Raw genomic sequence first — 19958 nt, forward strand, 5'->3', positions numbered from 1 at the left:
CCCACAGTGCTTCTGGAGTACTCTCTACAATAAGGGTCTGCTCACACGGTTCTCCACTTAAATCCATCACTAGTTTGCACTCACCATAACTTGTGTCGGCCCCTCAAAACTCGGTGAATCTACTCACTGATTTACACACTTCTTTTCTGAACAATACCAAGCACACAGACGTTTTATGGCACTTAGGTCACGATTCTTTGCTTCCCCCACTAGGCTATAAGCGTCTTAAGAGGAGCACCATGTCCTTTACTTTAATTCTCTAACGCTGAGAACAGTACCTGGCACGGAGGAGGTGCTCATATATTTGTTATTTAGACGGGATGATGGATGGATGGCACAGCAGGAGAGAAGAATCCTCCAAAACACTCAGTAGACCAATAGGGAGTCATAGCCAAGATTTCCCTGCAGCCAAAGAAGGATCGTGGACCTCTCCCTCTCCCACTTCCTCTCCCGAAATTGACTTTGTCAGAATCATCTCACGTATGAGGCAGGTGAACATGGAGGAAAGACTTTCAGACTTGGTTTCAAATAGGAGATGTTGGCAAAAACAATCCCAACAAATAACACAAATAGAAGTGAAACCAGGAATGAGTCTCCAACTATCATTATTAATTACCCTGTCACTATAATTTATTGTATTCTAGCATAAGCCAAACTAATTAGGCCTTATTTTGCAAACAAAATTTTCATGGCCTGCTACATAAAATTCTTCTCTAATAGGTAGCATCTGCTGTATTTATGTCATCCATTAATTTTGTAACCTTCTCCAAAACAAACACTAGGCTCATGTGATGTGATTCAGACAGAAGAGACGAGCTATGTGGCCTGGGGGTACACAAGCAGTCTTAGTCCCCAAGTCCACCAGTCTTCCAAGACATGTCTTCCCAAAGGGTCTAGACAGATGATGGCCGGCCACCCCAGTCCCTGGTTGGCTATGCCTGCAGAGAGGAGACCCCAGTCGTCCTCCCATGGGTTGTACATTCAGAACTCACCCACCTGTTATTAGGTGTGAGGAGCCTAGAGAAAGGATGATCTAATCTGAGGCAGCTTCCTGGACAAGAGAGGCCTGGAGCGGGGCCCTGAAAGATGACAGTACAAGAACAGCGAGCAGCCTTTTTAACGAGAACCTATAATAAGATCAAAGGGCAACATGGATGGTGGGAGCCAGGATTCTCTTTCTGCATACCTACCTCTGATCTTTCCAAGACAGAGGTCTTTCCCCCATGCCATGAGCAAATTTGAAGAGCAACAATGGTCACAGTTCAGGAAACGACCATTGTCACCAAATGCACTATGCCTGTCAACACACCACATGACAAAGGAGCAAGCAGACAGCAAAGTTGCCAAGTATCTAATGTGGCAAGAAGTCCCTGAGGACACTTGGCACATCCAGCCCTTTGCTAACCAAGCTGCAGAAATGCAGAGAGGCAGAAAGCCTGTTCCTTGGCCTTACCAAAGAGATAAGTCTCATAAATGAAGGAAAAACGTCGAAAGGAACGGACTCCAGCCCTAACGCACAGCTCCCCGAGCCTGGCTGGTCTTTCCCGGTTTCCAGCAGACTCTTCTGGAAAGCACAGAGACGCTGCCTTGGCATCAACTCAGCCTGCCTTCACCCTTGGTCTATCTCATGAATGGGGGTACGCGATGATCTTCTGGGGACCTGCCAGCCCTCCGTTCTCCCAGTTACCAGCGTTTTCCTTGGTTAAAGACTTTGAGAAGGTGCCTTCCCACGGGCTGCACTGGGCACAGCAGGGCCAGCCCAGGGCCTCCCTGCCGTAGTCCTGCTTTCCAGGAGGTGATGCCCTTTGCCTCTCCGATTCCCTGGCTCACATCGTGTTGGGCATTGCAACCCCTGTGCCTGCTGACTCACCTGGCGCTGACAGCCACAGCCTCAAGCTTCTACTACAGGTCACTGGCTTCCTGCTTCAGCGCCTCTTTGTCCTGCACCCCTCAGGAGCCCATTGGGCCTGCAGGCCTGTGCAGCTGGAAGTACAGCGAGTTCCCCCGCAGGAAGACCACAGCCAACGAGCAGGAGGAGCCCACGATTCCACCGCCCCAGGCCAACCCTTGAGGGGCAGCCGGGAGAGGAGTCGTTATCACCAAGCTCCAGCTGCCCTCAGCAGGGCCCTTGATAATGTTCCCTTGTGTAGGCTTTTGTGCCGCCCTCACTCTGCCCAGTCCTCGCTCCTGTTTCCTGGAGTTACCTCCTAAGCCAACTGCCCTGCACGTCCTTGTCTCGGGCTCTGTTTTCAAGGCAGAACCAACCCGGGCTAAGCCCCTGCCTCGGCTGCTGTTGGAAATAACATCCCAGATGCAACTCTGCCCATGGGTATGAGTCACCCCTCTGCGGGAAGATCTCTCCGAGGGACAGACCCAGACCAGTCCAAATCAGCCTGGGAGAAAGCGCCAGTGATCCTTCCCAGATGGTCAACCTCTAGGGCTTGCCAGTTCTTTTGTTCTTCCCTAATAATAGCTTAGATTTTTAAAAAATTAAAAGAACTTTCCTGTGATTTTTGCTTTGCTTTGATGTCAGAAGCAGTAGAAGCTGCATTAAAAAATCTTATTAATATATGGCAATCAAATGCATGGTATTATTGGGCAAACTACTGTAATAACGATAGTTGTGTCTGCGATAAAAAGCAAAAAAATTAACGTCAAGTTTTATTTCAGAATAATAGGTAGTCCACATGTCAGGAGGTCTGGATTCTACAACCAGACAGATTTTCACTCTCTGTATAACACTGGGCTTGTCCCATTATGATTTCTGGTCCCTTAGTTTCTTACAGGTAATTTGAGAACAAAAGTGCGTGCAGTGATATATGTGAGGACAGATACGTGATCGTGAAGAAAAGAGCTCATTGTCATCTTCTGTTAGAATCCCATGACTCTGGACTTCAAGTGCAGCAATGGACTCATCGGCAATCGGATTTGATACACTAACTCATTCTGTCAGCAAATATGATTAAGAGTCAACTCTGTGCCAGGTCGTCTTCTAAGTGCTGGGGGTTCAGGGGTGAACAGGATGGACACGGACCCTGCCTTCACAGAACTTGCCTCCCAGGGTTCGCTCGCCAGCTAGAAAGAGAGTCACATGGCACACATCCAGGAGGACAACTTTCGGAATGAAGTTCAGGCTCCAGAGCCCTCCCACGAGCTGCTGCCTTAACTGTGAAGAACGTCCTCTGCACATACACACACTTACTGACACGCGCTCTCTCCACCTGGAGACTCCTCTTGGTCCGCTGACCTGTCTGTCTATCTTCCCTTCTTGAGTGAAAACTAAGAAAGCAGGAAGGGTATCTTTGTGGTTTACCAGTCTACTCGCAGGGTCCGGGAGAGAATCAAACACACATCAATACGTCGCTGTTGAGTGAATGGATGAAAAAAACGAATGAATAAACGAATGAATGAGGAATAAAGAGCACAGGGACTGGCCTGAGGCAGAAGTGAGCGTGCCGTATGGAGCAGCTGTAAGAAGACCTACCTATGGAGCAGGGGACACTCACCCAGGAAGGCCAGGCAACTTTCTTGCTGACAACACAATGCTCCAGCTCACAGTTTAAACAACTATGATCAGTCTGTCCCTTTGGAAAAGCAGAAACATTTTCAAGCACACAGAGAAAGACAGAGGGAGGGAAGGAGAGAGACAGACAGACACAGACACAGACAGGAGGAGAGGAAGATGGGGTGTGTGGAGGGCTTTTCTACTAGAACCTAAGTCCATTTATATCACCTGCCCAAGTCTTCTCATTCAACGGAAATAAAACCACGACGTCTGTTAGAGTACTGAGTATAAACAAACACCAATATGTGTTTCAAGGACACTGATCGCCAGGGTAGCCAGGGGGTGGCCAGGTGCAGATCCCAGAATCCACGCCATGTAAGGGGTGTTTGAGGGAAATTTGGGGTACCTGGGGAAGAGGACATTTAAAGGATACACCACACCTGCTGTGAAATTTCTAGCATGTGCAAACATATGGCAGGAAGTCAACTTATTAGTCATGGTTCAAAAGCAAAGAATGAGAACCGATGGCTGGGAGGTGCAAGACACAGATTCTTGGCAAGATGTAAGGACACATTTTCTAGCAACCAGAATAATTCAGCAATGGATATGACCGCCCCACAGGTAGGCTAAGCCAGGGCTGCCCAAAGTGTGACCCTGATTGGTTCCTGAACTGTCCTTACTGGTCTGTGACAAGGTACACATAGGAACTGAGAGCAAACATGTAGACACGTTTGTAGCAAAGGCCACTGCCATGACATCCACGCTCGGACACGTCTGGTAGAACAGCACGGAGGCTGGCTCTCGTCAAACTCCCGTGGTGAGTCACATGTGGCCCGAACTGTCGTGTGCAGCTAAGACCATGTTGTAATGCAGATATCTAAACATTCGTTTGTCATCTGAAAATATTGCACAGTCCAGAATCTACTGCTTTCGTTGATTAAAGATGATTTAATTTACCTTTAACTTTCAAGATGAAAGAGTTGCAACTGGCCCTTGATGAGAAGTTAAAGATAAATTTTTAAAACAATATCTCTGGTTTCATTTTGAATGAACGTTTAAAAATAAAATATACTTAACCAGCTGAAATTGCTATAAAAATCATTTCCGCTCCCACTAACCTCACTTGGCTTTGCCTACTATGACCAATATGTGATCAAAACATAGAAACAATTTAGATACACATTGCTTTCTAAGAGTGGTATTGTCAATGTGACTTCACTTAATTAGCCAGAAAGAAGCCAACTCATTTGTCACATTAAAATGTTTATTCCTAGTGTCCACTCCGCTGCCTGCATAGGTATTGAATATGGAGACTCCTGTTTATTCATAGGTTACTATATTTATTGTTCTGCAACAGAATGGCAAATATTTACTGGTGCAAATGCCATTCTTTATATTAACCACCTAAATGCACATCTGTAATAAACATGTCCAGTTTTTATCATTCATTTTTCTCCTATGTTATATTTGTTTTGATGACATTTATTGACACATAATTGTATGTCTCTGAATTATAGTAAAACATTGTGCCTTGTATTTTATGTGGTTTTTTATTTGTTTTTCCAGTAATTCTAGTCCTCCAGTAATCATCCTTATTAGAGGTTACAAGTGTTGATTTGTACAGGTCTGGAATTTTTAAAAACTGGCCTTAGCTACATAACTGGTGTAACTGTCCAACTGGAGGACACACTGACGTGACCCTGGTCGGGGGACTGTCCCTTCAGGAGGTGGGTGACACTAATTCTCTGGCCCCTCAAGGCAGTGGGTGGCTCAACACAGTGGGCCCTGAATCCATGAACATCATGAAAAGTGTACACGACGCAAACACCAAACCCAGGATTGGCATAAACTACAAATTGATTTAGAAAAGAAAACACTCTACATAGTCCAGGGGAGGCAAAAGAGATTGTTGGAGGCTCAAAACCATGTCAAATGAATAAGATTTGATGGAAATAGGGCTTTTCAGCCTTGAAAAGTAGGAACCTCAAGAATACAGTATCACTGTCTTCAAAAAAAATTTGAAGGTTATCATGGCAGTGAATTCTAGGAGGTATACATGAGAAGATCCAAATGGTAAAATATTTGACAAGTAGAAGGTTCAGAAAGGCAGATGTTGGTTCAAAAAAAGAATTTCTTGCCAAGCCGGTGTGTCTCAGTGTTTGAGTGTGGACCCATGGATCAAGAGGTTGCCAGTTCAATTCCCGGTCAGGGCCCATGCCCAGGTTGCTGGCTCGATCCCCAGTCAGGGTTGTGTGGAAAGCAACCAATTGATGAGTCTCTCTCACATCAATGAGTCTCTCTCACATTGATGTTTCTCTCTCTCCCTCCCTCCCTCCCACTCTATCTAAAAACCAATGAAAAAAATATCTTCTGGTGAGTATTAACAACAAAAAGAAGAAGGAGGAGGGAGAGGGGCAGGATGGGAAGGGGGAGGAGGGGGAGGGGAGGAAAAGGAGGAGAGGAAGGGGAGGAGAAAGGGGAGGGGGAGGAGAAAGGGGAGGGGGAGGACAAAGGGGAGGGGGAGGACAAAGGGGAGGGGGAGGAGAAGGGAGGGGGAGGAGAAAGGGGAGGGGGAGCATAGGGGAGGGGGAGGGGCAGGAGAAGCGTTATTATTTCTGGACAATCACAGCTGCTCGGGAATAAGGAGAGCTGCCTCATGCGGTTGCAGTTTCGTCACTGTCACCTGAGGTCCGCGGCAGACCTGGGAGTCTTGAGGCTGCAGAGGATACTGCACAACATGGATAAGCTTGCGTTTTACTGGACTCTTAGTAATTTCTCTAGGACTGTGCTAGTCTTTTACAATGTAGCATTTTTTTTCTAACCTGACAGAAAATCGAGAAAGAGGTGTGTATCCTCACTTTACGAACAAGAAATCGGAAGCTTGGAGTGATTACATCATATGGCCACAGACACACAGAAGTGGTCACCAGGAGGTCCCATCACTGGCTGGCGGACTCCATGCTCTCACCAGAACATAATACCGTCGCCAACTCTAGAAGTCCATGATGCTATGGACCTCACAATTCTGAAATGGGGTGAGGAACCTAGATATCTCCAAGATGAAAGGGACCACATGTTTTGTGTTTTACATGTCACAAAGTGCTTTTTGAAGTTACGTGTGGAGCTTGGGACTCTCATTCTCTGAAGACTTACAGAAGGCGGTATACACGTGCCTCCCACCTTCCTTTCCATGTGCTCTTTCCCTTCCAGAACCTTCCTCCCTCTCATCCCCAGGTGCCCAGCACTCCTATCCTGCCCACGATAGAAAAGATCTCATTGGCACTTTGCTGCCATTCTGACATCACCTGTCCTCCGGGAGACTGCGTGTTAAGGCAGGTGACTGGAGACAGTAGAGATTAGCCCAAAAGAATGATCTGAAATGGAATTCCTGGCACAGTAAGAAAGATTCTTTTATATAAAAGACCTTTCTAGTACCCTCGACCATACCACAGAGGGTACTGCTGAGCACCCTGTGGCAAAGCTGGTCCTTCTCTTAGGTAATACCAATACAGGCACCTTTCATCAGTGATTTGTTCGGAAAATACAGATTCATTTACTGATGCTTTGGGGAAAGATTTGCAAATTCCCTTCTGTAAAGAGAAGTCTGTTAAGTGACCTAAGACAGATCATCGTTTCTTTGATCCTCGCAGAAACAGAAAGAGAGGTCCCGAGCTTCTGACTCACCATCCAGTGCCCGATCCTGCGCAGCCCAGCCCAGCCCGGCCCTAGAGCGAGCTGGCGCGCTGCTGTCTGCTCTCTCGCGCTCTCTGTTGCTTTGATTTTGCACACCCTGAGTCATCTCTACAGATTCCACGCGACCAGCTGGGTGGCCCGCATCCAACTCTGCGTCACTTGCCTTGATGGATGTGTGTCCTCATCAGCACCAGCTCCGGGCACCTGTCTCCACCCTGGGGCGGGCCAGCAGTGACTCTCCGTCTGCCCTCACCTGTCTTCAGCACTTGGCCCAATGGGCTGTTAGTAGCAAATCTTTCCTTTTCTCATAACGGATCTGTCTGATTGTGTAACCGTGTCCGTTTCTCCTGACAGTGTTTTCGGCTTTGTGTGACTTCCAAACAGATGAATAATTTTCATCTTGTGCATTTCAATGAGCTTGGGAAACACTCAGGGTTCAGAGGTGCAACTACAAATATGTCCAGAAAGATGAGTCAGATTCTGTCGGAGGTGACCGGGAAAGAGAAGAAAGGCCCCGCCACGCCTCTCGTGGGAGCCAACAGTTTGGACGTGCACGCTGGGATCACTGTTTCCACTTTACAGATCCTTGGCTGTGGAAGCGAAAGGTCCACCTCTTTGTTCTGCCTCCCACTTTCTCCTTCTCTCCCTCCCTCTTCCCCTGCGTTCCCACCTCCACGCGTGGCGGAAGGCGCACTGATAACCCATACGCCTGCTCAGTCTGTCAGAAATGCCTCTTCGCGAGCGTTGGGAACCCCGTGCATTCGCTCGCAATGACGGCTTTCTAAGTGAGGCTGACTGTCCCCTTCCCCAGTGTGGGACTGGGACGGCGTCCAGAGGGGACCCTTCACCTTTCGTCTCGGGACCGTGGGGTGCCTTCAAAGAATGCAAAATGTCCAGAATATCCAACAGAACATATTCCCAGTACACCCCTCATCACAATGCCATCCTAGAGGGTGGGTCAGAACAAGTGGAGGATTTACCTACGCGACAGCGTCAGGGTGTCCTGAAGGTGCTGGACACGGCGCGTGGCTCTGACACTCACCGAGGCCCTACTAACCATGCCCACAGCCCCCACGGCTTAGAAATAGACACGCTACAAGAATGGAGGGGGACAGTAGACCGACTTAGCCTCCTAGGGCGCTGATGATGACGGGCAGGGGCAGAAACCCCTCGGACACGATGATGTGCTCACAGCTCTGAAGAGCGCCAGCTCACCCTGGTGCGTGGAGGGGGGTTTGCATCGCCCGAGTGCCCCGCAGAGATTTAGCACCAGTATTCTGAGCGAACAAACAGTACAAGCTATGGCGGGAACAGGCTGGACAGTCCACCGTCCCATGGGGAGCCGAGGATGCTGGTTGGGGACAGGTCCGCTCTCTGCTCCTGCCACACTGCAGGCTCTCGGGAAGGCTTTGCCCTCGGCGCTAGCAGCCACCCTGACAGAAGGCTGGGGCTCTCTGAGAGCCAGGATGCCCCGCACTCTTCCCATCTCTACGGTGCCACACACATCCACCCCCCCCTCCAGCCTGACCACTCTTTCCCAGGCCCCTTCCAGGACTCCCCTTCAGCCCAGGCTTACCTGTTGGTATTTTCTAAACTCCCCTTGGGCCCACTCTCTACACCCTTCCTGAACAGACCTGTTTAGGTAAGAGCTCTCTCCACTTCTTCAGTATTCCGGAACTACTCTGCCCTGCACATCCTCGTTTCCTGTTATTTTAGCCCTTTCTGGTGAAATGCCCCAACCGTGAAATCTTCCTGCTGTCCAAAGCGGCAGAGCGAGGGGAGAGGAGCATGGAGCTGCAAGCCAGGGAGGTTTGAACTCTACATTCGGGAGCTGCGCACCTCGGCATCACCTGTCTCCACCGTTTCCTCGTCGGGACAGTGCGACGGAGGCTGCAGGGTTGTCACGAGCATCAGACGAGGTACTGCAGGCGAAGGGTTCCGCACAGGGCTCCGCTCATCATCCGTCTGCAGGAAGTGGCACTGATATGATGACAACAAGAGCCACGGCATCCGCAGTCATGAAAACAGATAGAGGCTGGAGATTACCACGTGCTCCGACGTGTCCTTCTGCTCCCCCAGCTGTGGCTGGACGTGCATGGTCAGCCTCTGCACCCTCCTGCTCTCAGCCCACTCGACATCCCCTCCCCTCATGTGTGTCCTCAAAATCAGAGTAAATCTCTTTGCCTACCCCCAAGGAAGTTCCAGTAACAACAAAAACATCAGCCCTGGCCAGTTCGGCTCAGCGGTTAGAGCGTCGGCCTGCGGTCCAGAGAGGCCCGGGTTCGGTTCCCGCTAAGGGCATGTACCTCGGTTGCAGTTTGTCCCCGGCCCTGGTTGGGTCGTGCGGGTGGCAGCCACTCAATGTGTCCCTTTCACGTCGATGTTTCTCTCTCTCTCTCTCTCTATCTTCCTCTCTCTCCCTCCCACTCTATCTGAACAAAAAATGAAAAAATGTCCTCGGGTGAGGATAAAAATAAATAAATAAATAAATAAATAAAAACAACAAAAACATCAGGCAACAAATCCATTTCTACACTGATTTCTCAAAAAAATCATCCGGGAACTCTTCTCTGCTCTCCTCACCAGGGTAGTGCAGCAGTACTAGTTCGAGGGATGGCTAGTGACATGGTGGGCTTCAGTGGGGTTCAAAAGGGAACACTGGACACCGCAGGGCTGAGGACAGCAGAGATGTCCCCATAGGCTGGCCTTTCCAGCCTTGACCGCAGAGCCAAGAGCTCTCAGTGGACCCCACTGTCCACCTGAAATCAACCTCAGAGAGTGAAGATGTCCTACAAGCACCCTCATGTTCCTTAGAAACACAATAGAAATGTCCACTGTAGCCTTAGAAGCATTTTCTGGGTCCCTGCCTTTTCAATTTAAAGGTATGTTCATTTCTTAATTTTTAACACCCCTTGAATGAATTGAATCTCTTCACTTTTCATCGGTGTAGTTTTCTCATTTCAGGTGACACCTCTTCTTCATTGCACAATCCCATGATCTGATGAACAAAGCCATGTAATGCCACCCAGCCTCCTCAGGGACCAGTCAGGCTCTTTGCCAGCCCTTATATTTTCGGTCAGAAGAGCCATGGCCCCCAGAAAGCACTGCAGTCCTGATTTAACTGGAGCTTAGCCTAGTGTCAGACAACTGGAGCTAATCAGCTTCCCAACATTGTACCTGACTCTGTAGACATCAGCTAAAACGGTGCTCCCCAACCTGGTACACATAGAAAATGATACCTTCCACATGACTCCCTGGGGTAAATAGATGATGATGCTCACAGCTGGAGGTAACTAAGCCACAGCCCTGGAGGGCCCCAGGACCTGCATGGCTGCCCCCAAGAATTAAGGGGATCAGTATTTCAGACACACCTGTAATCCATTTGTAGCAGCTCAGCATGCCCTGGCACCCCCGTTGAGAAGCTCTACCTAAAAGATGGTCTTATTGCCTGAGAGACCAATAGAATGTTCATTCCTTTAAATAAGATCTGCTCTTCAGAAAGTCCCAGGTCTATTTTTCACCTCAGCGTTGGCTTCCCTGGAATAGATTTCCCATTCAGTAGTCTGGGCTCCGTCAGCTCCGGCGGAAGACGGCGTGGTGGCCGCGGTAGGGACCCGGGAGCCATGTGGATTGTGAATTTATGATTCAGCAGCCACGGCTTCTGACTCACTCACACAGGGTGACCTGTGGAAAAACACTGGACCTTGACAGGCCCTAATCAGACGAGCTGGAAAGTGATATCAGAATAGGTTTCTGCTGGAAACCAAACACTGTGTGAAAACCGAGACTTCCTGAGCAGATAAATTAAAAGCAAGCTCTACAGGAGTAGCGTGACGAAAGCCATATGTTGAACTTCAGCAGATGCGAGACAGAAAATAACCATAGCCTATAATATCACACAGTGTCACAGTCTTGCACTCCTAGAAACTGCTGAACTGTGTCAACAAAGGCACCTGGCAACTGTCCTTTCTGTGTCACAAGCATTAAGCTGGAAAGTCTGTGGAGTCTGAAACCAGGCAAACCCAGCTCTAATATACCCGGCGTGGTGCTCGCCATGTCACCCCACTTCCTTCTGTCTCAGCGGTCTTATCTGTAAAATGGGGATACTTGTATCCTTGTAATTACATCCGCCGATATCACAATAGAACGTTTTTGACAAATATTCAGCCATGACTCTTGACCTTTAAAAAGCACCAATAAAAAATAAAAAGTTTCTACTTAATAAAGCTCAATGGATAAACAGTAGAGGTTATTTCTTTGCAGCCAAGAGTAATACATGAACGCCACCCCCCCCCCCCATCACCACCTTAGTTTCGCATTGTAACAGAAGTATTCTCAGAAAAAAAAATAATGAGAGACAAAAATTGGAAGGGAGAGTTCAGCTGCAGACCAATAAGACATGCTTTTTCTTATTCTTCTTGTTAAAACACTTTTCACTCCTGCTAAAATGTTTCTTTTATGCCTCCAGCTAAAAACCCTGGGTATTATATATAAAACAAACATAAGAACTCTGAAAGGTAGAAGAACTCAGATTGGCCAGGGACCTTGGAACACGAGGAATATGATAATGAGGTGCTGAGCTCCCCAGGTTTTCGTTTTGCCTCATATATTCCAGACTGTGTGCTGGAGAAGCCAGCAACCCAGAAACATCAAGGAGAACCAGCAAAAACAAACAAACAAAAGCCAGTTCTCTCTCTCGTGAAAGGAACAGGAAAGGGACATCTTAGCAAGATAGAAAAGTTGAGAAAATAATCCCTCCACTCTGGAGAAACACCATGAAGAAGAAGCCATGGCTACACCCCCACCCTCATCATCAAAGGCTGATTGGGGAACCTAGGCTTTAACCTGCACCTGGCTATAAACCTGGAGCCCCAACCCACCCATCCACATGTCTCCCACTGAAAGTGTGGCACAAGAGAAGACCAAGGAGAAAGCCAGGCTTTCCATCCATGCCTGGCTATAATGAGCACACCCCCCCCATAGAGTCAGTGATGGCCATGTGGGAATCTTCAACTTCCACCCCCAACAAAAGGTAACGAGGTGGCCCTTCTCTTCCAGCCTAGTGGAGAGTCAGGACTGTCACCACCATCTGGCAGGAAATATGAACTCCACCTGTGCCGTGTCAACAGAGGCCACAGACACAAGGCACCCTTCCCGTCCCAACCAGGGTGGTATCAACAGAGGCCAAGTGGAAAGTCTTCATTTCTACTCCTACTCAAGGAGTAACTAGGTGCCCTTTTCCCATCTGCCCCTCCCTAACTCCGGGGTGTCAACAGAGGCCAAGTGGAGAGCTAAGACTTCCACTCCCACCTGACAGTAATGAGGCGGGACCCTCATTTCCCCTCTAGTGTGATGTCAGACAAGGCTTGCTAAAACAGACTTAAATAAGATCCAGAGCCTCATAACATAAAATGTCCAGGATACAATAAAAATTCACTCAGTGTACCAAAACCCAGAAAAATCTCAACTTGAGTAAGATGAGACAATCAACAGGTGCCAAAACCAAGATGACACAGATGTTGGAATTATCTGAAAAAAAAAAAAAAAAAAAAAATTTTAAAGTAGCCATCATAAAAATACTTCACTGAGTAACTATGAGCACTCTTATAACAAATGAAAAAATAGTCTCACCAAGAAGTAGAACCAAATGGATATTTTAGAACTAAAGAATACAATAACTGAAACTGAAACTCAGTGGATGGGCTCACTAGCAGAATGGCAAAAAACAGAGGAAAGAATTAGTGAACTTAAAGACATACAGTGCAAATTACCTAATCTACAAAACAGAGCAAAAAGACTAAAACAAAATTAACAGAGATTCAGGGTCCTGTGAACAGTAAAGTAACAAAAGGTCTTACGTTTGTATTCTCAGAATCCAGAAGGAAGGGGAAAGAGAGTATAGTTAAAAGTGCTCAAAGAAATAATGCTGGAAATTTTCCACATCTGACAAAAGATGTTAACCTCCAGCTTAAGGATTTTGAGAGAACTCCAAAGAGAACACAGCCAAAGAAAACCACACCAAGAGACATCACAATGAAACTTCTGAAAATGAAGGACCCAGAAAAATACCTTTAAAGCAGTGGTAGAAAAGCAACATCTTTCCTGTACAGGAAAAACAATTCAGGTGACAGTGGATTTCTCATCATAAACCATGAAGGTCAAACGGAAGTAGAAAAACATTTTTCAGGTGTGGAAAGTAAAGAACTGTTCACTCCAATTCTATAGCCAGAACATTTATCTTCCGGGAACAAAGGGGAAATAAATACATTTTCACATGAAGAAAAGCTAGGAGAATTTATTGTTAGCAAATCTATCCTAAAAGAATGGTTAAGAAATGTTTTCTAAACAAAAAGTGAATGATTTTTTAAAAGAGAAATCTCAGACCGTCAAAAAGGAAGAAAGGACAATGAGAAAAGCAAAAATATGGATAAATACCATAGACTTTCCTTCTCTCTTGACCTTTAAAAAGCACCAATAGCCCTGGTTGGTTTGCTCAGCGGTTAGAGCATCAATCAGCCCACAGACTAGAGAGACCTGGGTTCGGTTCCTGCTAAGGGCACATACCTTGGTTTCAATTTGTCCCTGACTCCAGTTGGGATCATGTGGGTGGCAACCACTCGATGTGTCTCTCTCACATGGATGTTTCTCTCTCTCTCCCCCCCCCCTCCTGCTCTATCTGAAGATAAATGCAAAAATGTTCTTGGATGAGGATAATGAAAAAGCACCAATAAAAATGAAAAAGATTCTACTTAATAAAAGCTCAATGGATGAACATTTGAGTTTTCTAAATATTGTCTGACATAGTTCTCAGGGCATGTAGAAGAAATATTTAAGACAATTTTAAGGAGGAAAGAATAAAGAGACTTAAAGAGAGGTAAGGTGTTTATTTCAGTCAAACTGGTAAATTGTGATGTTATATATATTTTAATACCTACAGCAATCACTAAAAATTTTATCCAAAAAGATACACTCATACAATCTATAATCACAATAAAATTATTAAAAAATTAACTCAAACTAAGGTTAATAAAAAAGAAAATAGATGAAATACAAAGAGAATAATCAGAAAGCAAATATATATAATGTCAAACTTTAAGTTCTAACATATAAGTAATTACATTAAGTGTAAATGGTCTAAATACATCAATTAACAGACAAAGATCAGCAGAATGGCAAAAACAAAAACAAAAAACGTAACCCAACTAGATGCTGTCTTCAATAAAACTCACTTCAAATCTAATGATATTAAGTTATAAATAAAAGGATGGAAAAAGATAAACTATGCAAATCTTAATCAAAAGAAAGCAAGTGTATCTATATTACTATCAGATAAAGTAGGTGTCAAAGTAAAGATAATTACTAGGGGGAAAGAGGGACATTGTGTAAAATAATAAAGGTGTTTATCAACCAAGAAGACATAGCAGTCTTACTTATGAATTATTGACATCTTTGTAATTTTGTATCATATCTTTCCATTTTCTCAAGTCTCCTTGTGTGTCCTTTTTTAATATCATAACAATAGTTTACATCTAGGTTATGCTCATTTCTTGATTTGTGATCATTAATTAATATTTTGAGGGAGATATTTTTTTTTTAATCCTCACCTGAGGACATTTTTTTGTTAAGATAGAGTGGAAGGGAGAGCGAGGAAGAGAGAGAGAGAGAAACATTGACGTGAAAGGGACACATCGAGTGGCTGCCACCCACACGACCAACCAGGGCCAGGAACAAACTGCACCCGAGGTACACGCTCCTAACGGGAACAAAACCCGGGTCTCTCTGGACCACAGGCCAATGCTCCAACCACTGAGCCAAACTGGCCAGGGCGAGGGAGATAATTTGAGGTTATGCAAATATACCATTTCTCCTTAAAGTTTCACCTACTAATTTTAACACTAGTCTGTATGTTGTTTGCAACAATTATTACTATGATGGTCTGATGGAGATGCTCCAGTTCCCTTACTTCTCTACTTTTATCAGTTGGGACTTCTGCTGATTCTTTGACAAGCTACAGTGGTAAAGCTGACACCTAGGCTATACAAAAATACCCTGCTGATGGCACTGGAGTTGTTTTTGCTCTCACAATGTGAGAAGTTAATCGTGTCCTTGCCTGCTACAGAATTTACAGCTTACACTTGTAAAAGTATATCTTGGAATTCTTCTTATATCTACAACTGGAAATGCTAAAATAATGAGAAACGCATTTGTAATTTTGCTACATAAGGCCAAATTGCCCTCCGTAAGGACATACCATGACAAATTTTATCTAATAAACAAATACAGAGCGTTAAGCCCAAGGACTAGAGAATATACATTATTTCCAAGCACATGTACAGAAACATTTATGAAAATTGACACATATTTGGCTGTAAAACAGGCCGTAATATACTTCACAGTATTGGTGTGTTGTACAGATCACATTCTCTGATCTGCTTGGATCACAACGCAATAAAATTTAAGATGTACTAACAAGAGAACTAGAAACATCCAGAGGTTTGGAAATTAAGAAACATGTATTTAAATAACTCACAGGTCAAAGATAAAATTAGAGTATGTTTAGAACCGTGTGATAAAAAGCATACTATAGCCCTGGCTGGTTTAGGTCAGCAGTTGGACCAGAGTCGCAGTTTCGATTCTGGTCAAGGGCATGTACCTTGGTTGCTGTTCAGTTCCGGCCGTGGCTGGGATCATGCAGGAGGCAACCAGTCGATGTGTCTCTCTCACGTTGATATTTCTCTCTCTCCCTCTCTTTCCCTCCTTCCCACTCTATCTGAAGATAAAAGGAAAAATATTCTCAGGTGAGGATTAAAAAAAAAAGAAAAGCATACTATATATCATGTGGGACATAGAGTATATAGAATGAACACAAAGCTGTTTTAATAAAAGACTAAAAACAGGAAGAGCCTGTTGAAGCTTCTGACAATAAGAACAGATATTAAAGATATAACAGAGGTTAAATAAACAGGATTTAGCAACTACTTTTGTAATATTCCATAAACTCAGGCAGAAAAATGCCAGGCAGAGCTCACCAATCTTAGGTCACTATATATCATCATGTATGAGAAAGGAAAATGTCAAAAAGACTGAAGAATACCTCACCTCTCACCTCGAGAAAGAGCCCGAGTTTCCACCTGATGCAGAAACGTGTACATGCAAACAGAAATGCAGTCCTGAGGTTCTGTGGTGTGTGCCTCATGCAAGCACCTGTCCAGTGTAGCTAGGCAGTGAGATGCTCTGCTCGTCCACCCTGGATTCTTCTTGTGTTTTGCAAGGTCCTCTTCTTGTCCCCTGGCTCCGGGTCAACACAGGTCGACATTTGCATGGTCCACCACCGTGTTCAGCCTTTGGTGTCCCTCTAAATCCAGCAAACCTTGCAGGCTGTGGCCTCTCAGCCTCCATCAGCATCTTCTGCTCTGCTGCTCCCTCGGCGCACACAGGGGTCACCTCTGTCGGCCCGGACAGCCTGGGCTATGCCGTCGGGCCCGGAGGCCAGGCGTGTGCTGGGCGGAGGAGGACAGCAGGAATGGAGCTGGGTTCCTCCTTCCGGCCTCCCCCTGCTCCTGCACTCTGGAGTTGGGGGCAGTCTAGTCTGGTTCTGGAGCAAACTCCTCCCCTCACCTCCCATGACCTGGCTAGTGGGAGGGAGTAGGAAAGAGTTAACAGCCCATCGTTGTCAGTTCATCACTTTGGGTTCTGGCTTCTTCTATTACCAGCCCTTGAGGACCTCTGTGTTACTGAAAGAATGCGAGCCAGGGTCCCCCTGCAGTTCACACAAAGACAATGACCCTGGCTCAGGTCCCTCACCCCTCTTCCCATCTGCTTCTGGAGTTTGGGGGTGGGGTGGCTGGGGTGTTGGTGATAGCAGTAGAGGACAGTTCTGCCAACTCTCGGTCAGCTCTGGCCAGGGAAGGGACAGTGGGCGGCGGGGTTCTGACTGGTGTTGACAGCTGTCTCCAGAAGCCTGCGAGTTTCTGGTGGGCCCCAGGGCCCCAGGCTCAGAGACAAAATCCTCATGCACACGTGCCCAGGACTCAGAGGGCAGAGTCCTCTCTCCACGGAGCTAAATTGGAGTCGCCTTTTGTGCCATCTGGGAAATACTGGGTAGGCAGGGTGAACAGTCTGCAGTCCCACCAGGCCCCCACACCCCGAAGGTGCCCCACACTTGGGGTTCAATGCTCTACAGCTGCCATTTTGAAATCCTTAATAGTTTTATCTGTGAATGTCTGTTTCATAAGCGTTATGGGTTGAATTGAGCCCTTCCCCAAAAATATGTATGTTGAACCCATAACGCCCTCAGAATGTGATTTCATTTGGAAATAAGGCCACTGCAGATGTAATTAGTTAAGTTAAAATGAGGTCACATTGGAATGAGGTGGCCCCTAATCCAAGATGTCTGGTATCCTTATAAAAAGGGAAATTTGGACAGAGACAGACACGTCCAGAAAGAAGACAAGGTGAAGGCGCAGGGAGGTCACCTTCCTTAAGGCAGGGAAGCGTCTTTAAGGTCTGAGACCACCAGGAGCTAGGGGACGGGCAGGGAACAGTCTCCCCACAGCCCTCGAAAGGAGCCAACTCTGCAGACACGTTGATCATGGACTTGCTGCCTGCAGAACTGCGAGACAGTCAATCTCTGTCATCTAAGCCACCGGGTGTGCTGCTCGTATGGCTGCCCCAGGAGACCCACAGTGAGTGAAGTCCAGTGGGACAGGGTCACACGCCAGGGCCTTGCAGCCTCCACCACCTTCTTGCCTCCCCTGAATGGGTTCTGGGTGGCCCCTCCCTGCCCCCACGCAGTGACACCCTGCTGCCTTTCTCCCCATGCAGGTCTGGGGGTGTGCTCATCTCATGCACTGAGTCCCAGTGGTCACACTGGATAAGGTCGTGCTTGCCCTGCCGGTAACCCCATGCCCTGGAGAGGGGGAAATTAAATAGCAAATAAAAAATCCATATTAGGTTTGAAAAAAAAGACCATGGAAACAAGGGGAAAAAAGCCTTTTTCTGCTCTTTGAACAAGGGCACCCACATTTTCATTTTGCACAAGACTCCACAAATTATACAGCCAGCTTTGTGCGAGAGAATAATGAAGTTTCAACACAATTAGAGAGGTAAACCCCCAAAATAGGGGGAAGAAACCCTGCAGGTTTGACGTCCCTGGTTCCAGCCATTCCTAGAGCCCAGGCCCAGGGGCTTGAGGACCCTCTGAGACACACCAGCATCCTTGCAATACAATTCCTCGCTTATCGAAGAGATTTTGAGGCTGTTGCTCCATAGCCTACAACTAAAAGAATCCTAGCTAATAATAGCAGGGGTGCTCTATAAACTTAAATCCTCCAGATTCGAAAGGGCACAAAACTTTTTAAATTAACTGTGTACACACATTTTGAAATAACATGAGGCCTCCAACTTTTTTTTGGAAAACTCTTCTGGGACCACATCGTTCCAAGCTCCCTGGCCCAACGAGTCAGAAACCATGTTTCACATTAAGATCGCATTAGAGCCATTTTAGCTGTTAAGTGGAACAGCCCATCTTTTCACAATATCCTGAAACTCGTGGTGTCGAATCTGCGCTCCCCGCTTGTGTGGGTTCTTTCACTTTGACTGTTATTACAACTTCAGATTGTTTTTCTGTCTCAGAGCAACATTATCCAAGCGCTCGGAAAGTGACAATAATAGCGGCAATAATACCTTGGGGCAGAAATGAAATGCAATAACGCCCCGCGAGGAAAGTCAGACAAGGACAACTGTGCAGGGCCCCCTCATTCAGCCGGCAGCACCGTGACAATTGCAGAGAACGCTAGAGAAGTACAAGCAGTGCTGATTGTTGCACCTTCCAGTTTATATACATGTAAAACAGTTACATATATCCAAGGATAATGGAAATTTTGCTGCTGACATGGCTGCCCAGGAATGTGATATAATATGCCCCAGACTCTAAAAGTTGAAATGCACACACTTTAAGAATGCATTCTCTCCACTTTATGCACCTCAATAATTTTATTTATCAAAGAGTTATTTATAGGAAAATTAGTCTGGAATTACGTAAGATTTGAATTAGGCAAGGCCTTCGGGAATGTGCCCTCACACAATGTGACCACTCTGAACCGCCTTCCTCTTGGCTTGGGGACCCAAGCCTACCGCCATGCCAGGAGAGTGTGTCTGGAACAGGCTCTCCCAGCTTCTTGGCTTGCCATCAAAGCCTGTCAAAGGGCAACCCCCCATCATAGCCTGCAAAGGCAAAGCTGAGAAAACATCCTCCCAGGATCTGAGCGGTGGCCAGCACACATCTCCCCATCTCACACCAGAACCGCTTCCAAGGAGCGAGAGCCGTCACTGGACGAGAGGACGGGCTCTCGGCATCTCCCCCGCACGGACGGTGCCCAGAGTCCAGGTCAGAGGCAGGGTTGGCGGGCAAGCTCCTCCTGTTTTCCTCCCTTGTCGTGTGAAAGCGGCAATGTCATCACATGAAAAGTCTCTTGGAAGAAGCCCATCCTCCCCCTACATTGAGCAGATGCCACACAGATTCGGTGCATCATTTGCAAATGATTTCAAAGTTTATTTGTCTACTCCAAGGAGATTACTGGAACCTCCAACTGCATTTTAATGTAATCATTTCCATGCTGCATAGGAAGTTTCTGCAGCCACAGTAATCATCTCTGATGTCCAATTAGAGGCTGAGGGACCTGCACCCTGCTGAACACAGCCTCTGTACTGGGGATGCTGCCCTTCGAGCCTGCGAGACTTCTGCCACGACTCCAATTCA

Source organism: Molossus molossus, unplaced genomic scaffold (genome assembly GCF_014108415.1).
Source record: "Molossus molossus isolate mMolMol1 unplaced genomic scaffold, mMolMol1.p scaffold_m16_p_15, whole genome shotgun sequence".
In the NCBI taxonomy this organism is placed as follows: domain Eukaryota; kingdom Metazoa; phylum Chordata; class Mammalia; order Chiroptera; family Molossidae; genus Molossus; species Molossus molossus.